Here is a 13009-nt window from a genome sequence, read left to right on the forward strand (position 1 = left end):
TAGTTGCTCCGCGGCATGTGGGATCTTCCCGGACCAGGGCTCAAACTCTTGTCTCCTGCATCGGCAGGCAGATTCTTAACCACTGCGCCTCCAGGGAAGTCCCTCAGTGATTTTTAAATGAGGTAACATAGTAAAGTTCTTGCCTACAGTGAGTACAGAATCAGTACCGTGTGGCAAAGATATTTAAAAAGTGTCAAGTGAGTGCCATAGATAGAAGTATTGAGGAGAAACAGAGAAAAGAGAGGCTGTTTCTGCCTGGAATGTGAGAGACCTTGTGGCCAATATGGGCCTGAGGATGTGAACGAGGAAGAGAGGGCCAATGGGAACCAAAGTGAAAGATGAAGCTGCACTTTTGAGAGTGGATAGACTGAGGAGAGAGGTAATAGAAACAAGGGATCAAGTTTGGTGGAGGAGAATTCTGTTTGCAACACATTCAGTTTGAGGCAGCTGCGGAAAGCTGGGCTTCTGGGATGCAAGTTTGCCCACATGGAACGTTCGTTATTCAGACACATGCCCCTCTGTTCTAGGCTTGGCCAGGGCTGGGCATGAAATGAAGTGCTCAGCTTCACTGGTCCTGGTGTTTGGTCAGAATACCTCTTGCAGAGGGACTCTTTCTTGCTCACTGGAATGGTCCACATCTATCCAGGGTTTCTCACCAGGATGGAAAACAATGCACAATTTTTTTAAACCTTGAGACTTACCTCTTCTTCCAAAGAAGAGGTATGGAAGAGAACTGAAATTATCTGTGCCTAATTTTTATCCATTGTTGTCTTCTTCCTTGGGTTTCTTTTTCTCTGTAAATCTTCTTCCTCCCAACTAATGACCATTAATTGCTACAGAAGAAAAATGAATTGGAAAAAGTGTTTTGAAAAATGGACTAAATGCTGTAACACCAGTGGTCTCTGTTTCTATTTGTGTTGGTTTCAACCATAAGCTCCTTTATGATCTCTCTTCATATGGAATAGACACAGCCTACAAGTAACCGTAGTTACTGGCTTTTAGAGGTTACAACCAGCCTGCCATATAAAATGCTAACATTTTGCCAAATTTGTTTTATCTCTGTCTCTCTCTGTTGCTGTCTCTCTGTCTCTGTATACACACACTTTAAAACATTTTTGCTGAACCGGTTGAGTTAGTTATAGAGGTCATGACCCTTTACCCGAAATATTAATACTTTAACGTGTATCTCCCAAATGCAAGAATATTCTCCCACATAGCCCATAATACCGATTCAAATTTCACCAGTTATTCCAGTAATGTCTTTTATAACCCCTCTCCTCATCCAAGATTCATCAACAGTCATTCACTGCATTTTGTTTCTTTTCCTTTAATCCAGAACAGTCACCCTGTTTTTGTTTATTTTTGTCATTCATGGCACTGATATCTTGGAGAATGCCAAGATAATTGTCTTGTAGAAAGTACCACAAGTACTGGATTTGTTTGATTGTTACGTTATGATGAGATACAGATTAAGCCTTTTGACAAACATACTACATAGTCCCTGTGGAGACATGTGATGTTCGGTTATCCTATAATTGATTGTGCCAGCCATCACTTGGGTAAGGTGGTCTGCCAGAGCTCTCCATTATAAGGATACCTTTTCCCCTCGGTAAGTGATGAGTAATCTGTGGGGTGATATTCTGAGACTGTGTGAGTATCCTATTCCATAGCAACCCTTTCCCTAATGGTTTTAGCGTCCATTAACGACCCTTGACTGAATCAATCATTGCCTTGGTGGCTGCAAAGTGGGATTTTCTATTTCTGCTATTCCTTTGGTGTTTATTAGCTGGCTTTCTTTGTAAAGAAGAGCTTTCCACTATCCCCCTTTCCATGAGTATCTGTGGATTGATTGTTCCTTTTTTAAAAATTGAGTGTGTTATAATTTATCCGTATCATTCTTTTTGTTGTTCAGATTGTACCACATTTGGCCAGTGGGAGCCCCTTCAAGGCAGCCCCTGTGTCCTTCTGTCATGTCTGCATTAATATTTGAGCACTTCTTGCTTCCTGGCATAGTAAGGTGTTCTAGGCTTATATTGTACTTTCCTTATCCCCAGGCCTGGACCCAACTATTTCTCCAGTGAGCTATGGTGCTTAGAAAAACAAGATCTGGGTACTCAAACTTTTCTTTAAAAATGCATATAATCCAGAGAAAGTTAAAATTCCTTAATCATTTGTTGAAGCTCCCCCATTCCCCAGCTTCTGCTAAGATATTGCCATGGAGTCATTGAAAGTTTAGAAGTTGGAAGGAAAGGACCAATGAGAGTAGGAGGCCATTGAAAGAGAAGGTCATTGGGCTTTGGACCAGAGTGGTGCAGTGATGCAAAAAGGGGAGTGAGATAGTGCCAAGACCAATTTAGATTATGTTGGAATTCTGCCCACGGAGTGACTAGAGAGCCTGAGAAAATAATTTCTGCTTATTTTCCAGGTAGACTCTGAAAATTGGTTGCCCTTTTTTATATCCAGTAATGCTAAGAGAGTGTATTCCCCTGAGCTATACATATGCTAATTCTTAGAGCAATTTAAGAAATATAGTTTCCATACTGAGAGTTCCTAAGTGTTCTGTATTTTCAGTCAGTGTGAGGTGTGTATAAGTGGATGTATATTTCTGCATGTCTTCTTTTAAAAATTAAAATTCATAGTTTTTATTTTGAACACTCCTAATTGAAAATAGTATTTGAATTTATTTACTGATTATAATATTTGGTTGCAAATTATTAAAGGTGCATATGTGTAGTAGCATTTTAGGCAGCAACTTGTGAGACACAGAAGCCAAGAATTTCAGTTATTTTCCAAAGTAATCAACATACATTTGATAAAATGATAGTCTCTGATCTTGAACTTGAACTGACTGATTTTTCTGGAACTCAGTATCACCTCTGTGATCTCTTTTTGTATATGATAGCGTAATTAAATATTCATTTGCCTTTTCTATTCTATGAAACAAAACAGAACAAAACATGAAATCAGTAGCTTTGTTTCCATTTGATAGGGAAGTTATGAAAATGCTTAAAAATACAAAAGTAAATTTGAAACAGAAGGGTTTTCTGTTTGTTTTCCATTGAAGTCAGCATTTTTGGAAGTAAAAAACAAAACAAAACAGAGACTAGTACATCTATACTTTGTACAGCAGGAATATGGTTATTATTCAGATGTATACACTGCATGTTACAGATGCTTTATAATTTTATAAAACAAAACCACACATACACACGCACACACGCACGCACACACACACACACACACACACAATCACTGATTTTTAATCTTCAGTGCATTCTTGAGAATGGAGAGTGGTACTAAAGCAATTGCTCTACACCAAATAGTTACTGGGTATTTGATGTGAGTAAGGCTACACTGAAGATGGAAAGGGGTACATCCTTTAAATGTGCTGCTGGCCAGTATAGGTAAGTGAACTCAGGCTGTGTGGTGGCCAAATTGTTCCACATTGGCCCTTGACTTCAGAGTATTGTAGTTTCACCATTTAGTTCTTATGCAGTTTCAGTGCATGGAATTAAACTAAGCAGACTGATGACTAAGGAGTCACCATTTTTGGCAAATGGATTATTTTCAAAGTCCAGTTTTATGTTTATTGGGAAAATTTTAATACAACTTGAGTTCTTTTGGAGGTCGTAAAGATCAATATCTCTTTCTTACTTTCTATCGAAAACTCCCCGAGTGAGGCACTCATCCCCACAAATGAATCCATTGCTTCTTGTATTTCTTTAATCTTGATCTTGTTTGAAAGGAGCTTTATCCAGAGCACAATTTCTTCATTCATAACTAAATTTCTTTCAGACATTAAGACAGCTAATATGCAATTATATAATTAAAAATCTTCTTTCATCTGGGGCTTCCCTGGTGGCGCAGTGGTTGAGAATCTGCCTGCTAATGCAGGGGACACGGGTTCGAGCCCTGGTCTGGGAAGATCCCACATGCCGCGGAGCAACTACGCCCGTGAGCCACAACTACTGAGCTTGCGCATCTGGAGCCTGTGCTCCGCAACAAGAGAGGCCGCGATAGTGAGAGGCCCGCGCACCGCGATGAAGAGTGGCCCCCACTTGCCGCAACTGGAGAAAGCCCTCGCACAGAAACGAAGACCCAACACAGCCAAAAATAAAATAAAAAATAATTAATTAAAAAAAAAATCTTCTTTCATCTGGATTTTACTAAATCCATAACTGTTTTAGCCAGTAAAAGCAAATTATATTTTGGCCTCTAAAACGGATTTATATACTTTGAACATCTCTGTTGGGACTGTATTTGCCCTTGAATTATGAGATAGAAAATACTTTCTGTGACTGGATCTGTTAATACCTGTGGAGGAAGCATCTGGTACCCTTGTTCTTGGGCTGGTGTTCATTCTACTGGCTTGGAGTCACATTCAGAATTAAAGTGGGGATAAAAAGAGGTTTTTTCCCCACCAAATGCCTTAGTCCTATTTTTATATAGCGTATGGTTATTTCTAACTGTAAAAGTAGATGTGATTATTGTGGAAAATTTGGGAACCACAGGAAAATGCAAAGAAAATAAAAATTATTCTATTCTTATTCTGTTATCTCTAATTAGTAACTATACAAATGTTGACTTTTTTCATTCTAGTCTTTTTTTCTAGGTATAGATACTTTTAAACAAAATTGAGATGATATGGAACATATCTTGTAGTCTGCATTCCCAATGAACACTGCTTAAAAACATTTTCTCATTTTATTAAATATCTTACAGATTTTAAAAAACTTTATCCATTGCTGAATATTTATATTTTAAAATTGCTTAAAATTGTTATTACTTTAATGGAAAACTTCTTTGTACATATCTTTATGTATATCTTGGACTTTTTTTTACGGATAACTTTAATCTTTTAAAAGTTTATTGGTTTCAAGGAATGACAAATAATTCAGTTTCTCCTCTCTAGCAACTCTGGCTAAGTCCTCTTGTCTGCAAGAATCGTATCCTTATAACACCATCATGTTGGTCTGTCCGGAATGATGCAGTAACGCTTCATTTATCTAACAACACCATTAGGGAACTTCTCATAAATAAATTTTTCACGTAACTGAAACACCCTTAAAAGTGTCCATACTAGGTTATTGTAAACCTAGTATGTGAGTGTGATTCTTTCTAAAATTAAATTACATATGTTGCTATCCTCTTTAACATAATGAACATATTTGAAAATCATAATTTAACCCCTCTGGTCTAAATCACAAGCGTCCTGGGACTTTCTTTGGTGGTCCAGTGGTTAAGACTCAGCGCTTTCACTGCATGGGGCTGGGTTCGATCCCTGGTCGGGGAACTAAGATCCCATAAGCCATGTGGCGTGGCCAAAAAAACCCAAAAAAACAAAACAAAACACACAACACACAAGCATCCTTGTAAACACTAGTTACTATACAGTCAGGTCTGCTAAAATGCAATATATGTGTTTCTAAAAACCACCATGCTATGCAGAATCATGCAGTAAACCCCCCAATGCTTAAGGGAAAAGTAGGATCAGGGACATAACACTCAAAAACCTTTATCAGTGAGGCAGCCCAGCACTGGAGCCTACCTGGGCTCTTTGGTGGGGCTGATGGTGGACTCTGGGAGGGCTCACGCCAAGGAGTACTTCCCAGAACTTCTGCTGCCAGTGTCCTTGTCCCCACGGTGAGACACAGCCACTGCCTGCCTCTGCAGGAGACCCTCCAACACTAGCAGGTTACCTGCACCACTCATAGAGCCATTTGTGAGGAAAGCCTGTCACATGGCCCTGCCGACCTGGCCACAGCTGACTGAATCACAGGGGACACGGGTTCGATCCCTGGTCCGGGAAGATCCCACATGCCGCAGAACAACTAAGCCCATGCGCCACAACTACTGAGGCTGTGCTCTAGAGCCCGTGAGCCACAACTACTGAGCTTGCGCTCTAGAGCCCTTCGGCCACAACTGCTGAGCCTGCATGCCACAGTTACTGAAGCCCGTGCACCTAGAGCCCGTGCTCCGCAACAAGAGAAGCCACCGCAGTGAGAAGCCTGCGCACCGCAACAAGAGAAGCCACCGCAGTGAGAAGCCCGCGCACCGCAACAAAGAGTAGCCCCCGCTCGCTGCAACTCTAGAGGAAGCCCGCGCACAGCAACAGAGACCCAATGCAGCCAAAATAAATAAATAAATAAATTTATTTTAAAAAAAAAGTCAACAGGCTTCTCTCTTCTCATACCCACCTGCAAAAGTGAAGTGTGCTTCAATGGATACATCTGAAGGGCACTTACAAGTTGTTAATGAATTTCTTTAAGTTGTTATTGTTCACTTCTATTTACAACTGCTTTTGTGTTTGTGAGATGAGCTCATCTTTGGAAGGTGAGGCAGGCAAGTGTGATTTCAGAAGACCTTCCCTCCCAAGTCACAGTATAATTAGAAGTCCACATCCTCCCTAAGTTGCTTTTTATGACTCCCTGAGAAGGACATTTTTATCGTGAAGCTTGCCAAGAAGCCTTGCTGATTCCGGCTCTAGTAACTTTAATAAGATGACAGATCAAAACACCATCTAGGTTTAGCAAGTCTTGTTAGTATTGTTCTGAAAGAAAAGTAGCTAATATAGCTCATCATTTAGATATTCCAGTGCAATCTGTATTTTAATTATGCAGAGACTCTGTATAGCAATGGGGTGTTTTGATTTTTAATTTTTAATCTGACTTTGAATGTTAACTTTTTGTCTGTACACAATTTCTAGATATATTCGGGCTGCCTGACCTCATTGAGTGATTGCTATTAATTAACAAGACTTGGTGGGAAAAGGGAAATTGCCTTCTGAGCTTTGTACCAAAGACCTGGGAAAAGTAAGTAATTTTCTAACTTGCTTTTTAAAAATTTTGTTATATTTCTCTCAGAAAGTTAACAGTTTGTCTGTGGCTTTTCTACTTCCTTTCTTTCCTGGCTTTGTAAGTTTTATTTGCTCTTACAGACTTGAAACATGGAAAGGGACTCAGGAGACCTTTAAAAAAAAAAAAACAACAAAACCTTTCAAGAGATTAGGATGAATTTTTGCAATGTGCCATTTCTTTGGCATTTCATATACTGAGTCCTCAAGGTTGTGCTAAAACCTTTTATCAGGTGTTCAGTAGATGAATTAAACTCTAAAGGTAAGACAGTGTAATATGGTGTGACAGAAAAGTGAGTCTAGTTTTCTGAGCTTCAGGAGTTTTAGACTTTTAGATAAGCTCTTTGGTTCTGAATTTTTTAGAATAAGAATGTAAATCCATTTGGTTCTTTTCTTGTCTGGAAAGGAAAATAAAATGTGGAATCACTTGTTCAGTAAGTCCCTCATGTAGCTTGGTCTTAGACGAATTGATGCATCTGTCAGTTTTATTGTTTTATAACTTTTTCGAGAAACTCCAAGATAGTTTAATTGAGAAACCTGTGTGAATGGCTTGACTATCTTGTAGAAAAAATTGTTTGGCACCATAAAGTTCAGTTTATTTCCCTGATCTTTTTGAAGAGAAAGGTAAAATGGGCCCTAAAAATAATACAGTCTACTTTTTTGTAGATACTGCTTGGAAATGTGAGTGGCCCATAAGAATGTAAGCGAAGCAACACACGTACACACACAGACGCACTCATGCACGCGCGCTCACACACACCTCCTTTCTGGTGTATTCCAGAAGCAATATCATTGACAGTAGGAACTGTTTGCTCATTAAATCACTAGATAGTTTTCTAAACTTTGTATACTTTGTGTATTACAGCTCCTCTACATTTCTGACAGTACAAATGAGATAGTTGAAACATTCCTAAAACAAAACAAGACAGAAAAGAACTATACTCTAGAAGTTCCATAGAAGCGTTAAACAGTAAGATCAGATTTTATTGTTATATTGTTTGTAGTGTAAATTTATTTATAACTGAATTGTGTGTTATGTGGAAATAATTTTAATAAGGTAAGGGTCTTTAATTATGAAGCTGTTTTGAAGTTAAATAAGATGTACTGAAAAAATATTACATACACACACCACGAAAACAGTTTCTGAGAGCCATCAAGTCTATGCTAAAATATAAATCCAATGACAGCAAAGACTTTGAAAATTTTCTCCAAAAACATTTTTTTTTGTTACAGTGAAATATTTGCAGTAGTGAAATTAAAATGGAATTTAAAAAAATGATAGCAATATATTCAGTTGCATTTTTTAGCCTTGTATTCACATATTAACCTTAAAATAAAGGATATTTATTCCATCCTGGAAGGATATTTGAAAGAGGATTATGTTGGAAGTCACCAATCTGTCCACAGAAGTGGGACGAAAAGAGCAAAAGATTAATTCTCTGGCCTTTAGGATCTCAATATTTGCAGTGGTGTTTAGATTGGAAATACAACTTAGCCCCAGAAAGTGAGCTACTTAAACTGCCTTTCAAATAATTTAGCATTTCTTTAAAATTTAATATAGTCCCTGGTGAAATATTTTCCTTCCATTACACCGAAATATTCCCTTTGTGATATTGCTGTAAAAGTCACTTTTCCATTTTGTAGAAGCAAGGCATGAGTAGGACTTTTGATCACCACAGTAAGCTAAAGACAGTCCCTGTGTTACAAAGGGACTATGGCAGAAGGATCTCTGCTTACTGAAACTGATGTCATAGGTGAAAATTTACATGCACAGAAGGATGTTCACAGTTGACTTTTAAGTTAAAAAGAAGGTGGTTATAATGCATAAGTATGCTCTGTATATATCTAGTCCTGAAGAACTAGTTGTATGGAAGTAAACATTAAGGGAGAGGGCAGGGTTGGGGGAGATGGAGGGAAGTCCCTTCTGAAATTTACAAAAGTCACAGGTGAATGTTTCTGACAGTACTTTGAAAACTGTAAGGGGTACTTAAATGAATTGGTGCCTTATTTTGGGGGAGGTTAGTGCAATTTTAGGGAAAATTCAAAACCCTAAACAACCACCATACTTCCTTTTAACTCCCATTTGTCCTCTACTTTTATTTTTCTCTTAATCACAAATATGTTTTCAAAGACTTACTTGTTTCAAGTATTTTATTTAATTATTTGAAATAGGTTCCTGGAAACTTGAGTCTATAATATTGACAAAATGTAGATGCACTTTTGAAAAATTAGTCAAGGATTATTATTATTATTTTTTAATCAGTCATCAATTTTATACACATCAGTGTATACATGTCAATCCCAATCGCCCAATTCAGCACACCACCATCCCCACCCCGCCGTGGTTTTCCCCCCTAACCATGGATTATTTTAAAAGAAGTAGAAAATAGCTTCTATTTTATTATCCTGTTTAATACATATATTTATTTATTTATTTATTTATTTTTAAAATTTATTTATTTATTTATGGCTGTGTTGGGTCTTCGTTTCTGTGTGAGGGCTTTCTCTAGTCGTGGCAAGTGGGGGCCACTCTTCATCGCGGTGCGCGGGCCTCTCACTATCGCGGCCTCTCTTGTTGCGGAGCACAGGCTCCAGATGTGCAGGCTCAGTAATTGTGGCTCACGGGCCCAGCTGCTCCTCGGCATGTGGGATCTGCCCAGACCAGGGCTCGAACCCGTGTCCCCTGCATTAGCAGGCAGATTCTCAACCACTGTGCCACCAGGGAAGCCCCTATATATTTATTTTTATGTTAATACTAGCAGAGTAGTATATGCTACAAATTATTTGGTATCCTTTCTTTTCCACTTAATAAATAATGAATTCCCATGCTAATAAATATTTGCCTACAATATCATTTTTAGTGAAAGAGAAACAGTTGAATCTTAGCTTTTTGTTTAATTTGAGGTGATCCTGGCTTTCAGTTAGAAGGGAGTATAAATATGTGAAATATATGGTGTGGGTTTTTCATCTGTGAACAGAGAATAGACTAGGATTCGCCTTCTACAATCTCTACTGTGTTTACTGTAACCAGACATGTTCTGAACAGGAGGCTTGTGGGACTAAATATGTGTTCAGAATGGTAAATGTCACTGTTTGATGGGTACTGTGTATAAAGCTTGTGTCTTCTTTGGTCCCTTTGTTATATTACAAGAGTGCAGGTGACATCTTCCTCCCACTTAGCTGTCTTCATCAATATTTCTGTGCCTAAGGAAGGATTCTACCTATGTATTTCTCCCTCCCAAGAAGCTCTTCATATCTCAGATGAGGTGATGGGTACAGAAGGAACGTTTCATAGACTTTGGAATATAATTTATTGGAGCAAATTGAAATCCAGATTAATTGGAGATGCAAAATGTATTATAGACCTTTGCATGCCTTCTCAATTTTAGGTTCATTTATTAAGCCGACATTTTTTGCACAACTACCATGTTCCAGGCACTGTGTTAGGAGCTCATTAGTCAAAGATGAATGAGATATGCTCTTGCTTTCAGGGAACTTAATTTGAGTTTCAAATTCAGATTGAAATAACATATATTCAGTGTGTACTATGTGACAAGCAGTGGGCTGGATATTCTCAAATGAGGCGTTGGACCACTAACGTTCAGTAATGATATTCATTGACCCATCCCTTCCAGAATAAATCATGAATAGAATTTTCTAATCCTTAAGTTTTTTTTCCATTATATTTTCCTGAACTTTTGGTACCTGCTACTACTTGTTAAGTTAAATTAGCAAATAGAAAAAAAAAAGTTAATGAATAACAAGCATTTAATCAATAAACTTAGAACAATGATTTAAAAAACGTGTGTATGTATTTATACACACATATGTGTGCACACACACACACATAATATTTGGGAAGCAGTATGTATATAACGTAGTTGTAATTTCTCCTAGTAGAATAATTCTTGGTTCATGTGGTACAGTTAAATATACCAAGATTTCTGATATTTTGCCCTTAGACTGGCTCCGCTGTCTGAACAAGTGTGGAAGTCATAGTAGTGAGTCACTAGATTGTCACAGTAATTCTTAGGGTAGGGATTATTGAAACTCGGGGGAAAGTAACTCGCCAGCATTCACACAGCTAGAAAAGGTTTGAGTTAGGATTCTAACCCTGATCCATCTAACTTTAAAGCCCATGAGGTATCCATCTGACTCTGGTGAGCTTGTAGGGAAGATGGATTCACAAATGCTGTGGGCCTGCTGAGGAAGGGGCGGTCATTTCCCGAGGAATCAGGAGTCTCTATGGCATTGGGCACATTCCCCATTTTCTCAAAGTCCATCTCTTCATCTTTAAAGAAGAGTTGTTAGTAGGATCTAGCAGGGCATTGGACCAGAGCAATTAAGGAGCATTGGTAAGAGAAGTAGCTAAGCATGTGAGATGGAGAAATAATAGGTCTGGGACTGGAAGCCACTGCTAGCAATTAACCCTGGGAGTGTGCTGGGAACTGTATTAAGAGTTTTACATATTTTATCTTATTTAATCCTATATATCCGTTCTGAGAGGTAGGTGTTATTGCCCCATTATAAAGGTTTTGAAACTGAGGCTCAGTGAGGTTAAATTAACTTGTCTCATGTCACATAGCTAGGGAGTGGAGTGGTTAAGACTTGAACTCAGGTCTGTATGACGCTCATGTTTATGGCTCTTAACCACTGTGCTGTGATCAGAAGTGATCCCTTCTGTGTGTCAAACTCCCTTAATATCCTACTTCAGTCTCTCATAGTATATTCTGATTTTATCTTTTATTGTTTTTAACTTGAATTGGGTTATAGTTATTTACATAATGTTTAATAGACTAAGGTCTTGAGGCCTGGGATCCAGTCTCATTCACTTTTTTTTTTTTTTTTTTGTCTTTCATAACTCTTTGCTCAATAAAATTTGCATTGATAAGATGAATAATCTCTAAGATATTTTGTCCCTTGAAATTCAGTGTTTTAAAATTATATATATAAAGCTTCTGTTGAAGTTATATCAAGTGTTACTTAAAAGGGGGTAATTGGATTTTAATTTGATATTTTATTTATTTATCTATTTAATTGTTTGACATCTAGATTGATCTCTAAAGTTTCAGGAAATTCCTAATTGCCATTTTATCTTGTGACTTGCTGTCCAAAACTGAAGCTGAGACTACAATGCACTTCTTGTAAGCCCTTTTGGAGGCTGTAAAGCTGTGCTTGCTGCTTCATTGCTATGGCAGGTATAAAACTGTCTTAAATGATATTTTTGAGTTCATAAAAAATACTACACCATCATCCATGCAGGTAAGGACCTCAGTTTGTAAAAATATGTGGAGCCCTTGTGTTGATGGTCACTCCTGTTGGTCCTGGCTGGTTTCAGATTTAGACAACAAACAGAAGTACTTTTCTGGTTCAGGGCATATTATGGGAGACCGTTGGGGTCAGGCTGCCTAGGTTTGCACCCTAGTTTCTTGGTTTATAAACTCTGTGACTCATGACAAGAAAGCATCTGTAAAGTGAAGATGGATAAGAAAACAGGTTGTTTTTTTTTTTTTTTTTTTTTGACGGATAACCATTGTGACTTTTATTTTTTTTTTCATTCCTTTTTTTTTTTTAAACATCTTTATTGAAGTATAATTGCCTTACAATGGTGTGTTAGCTTCTGCTTTATAACAAAGTGAATCAGTTATACATATACAATATGTTCCCATTTCTCTTCCCTTTTGCATCTCCCTCCCTCCCACCCTCCCCATCCCACCCCTCTAGGTGGTCACAAAGCACCGAGCTGATCTCGCTATGCTATGCGGCTGCTTCTCACTAGTTATCTATTTTACATTTGGTAGTGTATATATGTCCATGACACTCTCTTATCCTGTCACATCTCACCCCACCCCCTCCCCATATCCTCAAGTCCATTCTCTAGTAGGTCTGTGTCTTTATTCCCGTCTTGCCACTAGGTTCTTCATGGCCTTTTTTTTTTTTCCCCCTTAGATTCCGTATATATGTGTTAGCATACTGTATTTGTTTTTCTCTTTCTGACTTACTTCACTCTGTATGACAGACTCTAACTCCATCCACCTCATTACAAATACCTCCATTTCATTTCTTTTTATGGCTGAGTAATATTCCATTGTATATATGTGCCACATCTTCTTTATCCATTCATCTGTCGATGGACATTTAGGTTGCTTCCATGTC

General features: G+C 38.1%; 1 protein-coding gene across 14 annotated transcripts in view; it reads left to right on the plus strand.

Annotated features, from left to right (window-relative positions):
- APBB2 (amyloid beta precursor protein binding family B member 2) overlaps nucleotides 1-13009 on the plus strand; it is a 379382-nt gene that overhangs the window by 96884 nt on the left and 269489 nt on the right. For 13 of the 14 annotated variants that reach the window (XM_057546260.1, XM_057546268.1, XM_057546269.1 and 10 more), the window contains one exon: nucleotides 6707-6812. The gene's annotated coding sequence lies outside the window, so the exon portion shown is untranslated. Of the gene's footprint in view, nucleotides 1-6706; nucleotides 6813-7718; nucleotides 7824-13009 lie in introns of all 14 variants that reach the window. The other variant, XM_057546265.1, reaches the window with a different exon arrangement.

This window comes from Balaenoptera acutorostrata, chromosome 5 (genome assembly GCF_949987535.1).
Source record: "Balaenoptera acutorostrata chromosome 5, mBalAcu1.1, whole genome shotgun sequence".
Classification (NCBI taxonomy): Eukaryota; Metazoa; Chordata; class Mammalia; order Artiodactyla; family Balaenopteridae; genus Balaenoptera; species Balaenoptera acutorostrata.